Here is a 962-nt window from a genome sequence, read left to right on the forward strand (position 1 = left end):
ATGAAATTCTTCTGTTGAAGATCCCACCATACACATGACCTTGAGAGAAAAGGAACCCATCATAATTGTTATGTTGTTGAAAAGAATGAACATAAATGCCCTAGAAGTAAGTCTTCACTAGTTTAAAAATCAATTTGAAACTTCAAACAGGGATCCCTGGGTGGCGCAGCGGTTTGGCGCCTGCCTTTGGCCCGGGGCGCGATCCTGGAGACCCGGGATCGAATCCCACGTCGGGCTCCCGGTGCATGGAGCCTGCTTCTCCCTCTGCCTATGTCTCTGCTTCTCTCTCTCTCACTGTGTGCCTATCATAAATAAATAAAATTTAAAAAAAAAAAGAAACTTCAAACAAACTTTGAAACTTTACTAAAGATAACTAGCCATAATTCATGTAATATTGCATATCATGTCAGTTCAGATTACTGCAATACACAATATAAAAAAGAATTAAAGTATAATTTCCAAAAAAATAGGAGACTAAGCATCAAAATTCAGTTAATATAAAAGAGTATTTATCACTTGGAAGGAGAAAAGATGAGGTGGATGAACAAGTTTTCTACAGCGGATTTATTAACTGAAGCCCATCATTACAATTTCCACTCTAATGAAGCTAAGAATCCCATCCTACACTTCACAATATGGGATTATCATTCTTTCTGGGCCCCAATGTAATCCTTATGAACATGATTTTTATGTTATCACACCTCCTCAGGACATCAACATTCATTCAAATCATGGTACAACATGGTACATGTTTCCATGTACAACTTCTTTTTCCTGAAAACTCTCAAACTATGGATGGTATCCTTAATCTCTAGTCCCCAGTGAACTGGATATATGATCAATTCAGTCCAGAGGAACTGGGTAGTTAATTGTGCTCTAGAGGAGTGAGCTAAATGGTTCTCTTCTCCATTTGCCTTTGTCTATGAGGACAGGGTTGGGACAATAGTCAAAGATGAAATATA

General features: G+C 38.1%; 1 non-coding gene across 1 annotated transcript; it reads right to left on the bottom strand.

The window, feature by feature from the left end:
• Positions 1-655: 655 nt before the first annotated feature.
• On the bottom strand, positions 656-738 carry LOC140595535 (small nucleolar RNA SNORD115). The gene has a single exon (XR_011997269.1). It is a non-coding gene; the product is annotated as a small nucleolar RNA SNORD115 (small nucleolar RNA).
• Between the last annotated feature and the right edge of the window lie 224 nt (positions 739-962).

Source organism: Vulpes vulpes, chromosome 14 (genome assembly GCF_048418805.1).
Source record: "Vulpes vulpes isolate BD-2025 chromosome 14, VulVul3, whole genome shotgun sequence".
Classification (NCBI taxonomy): domain Eukaryota; kingdom Metazoa; phylum Chordata; class Mammalia; order Carnivora; family Canidae; genus Vulpes; species Vulpes vulpes.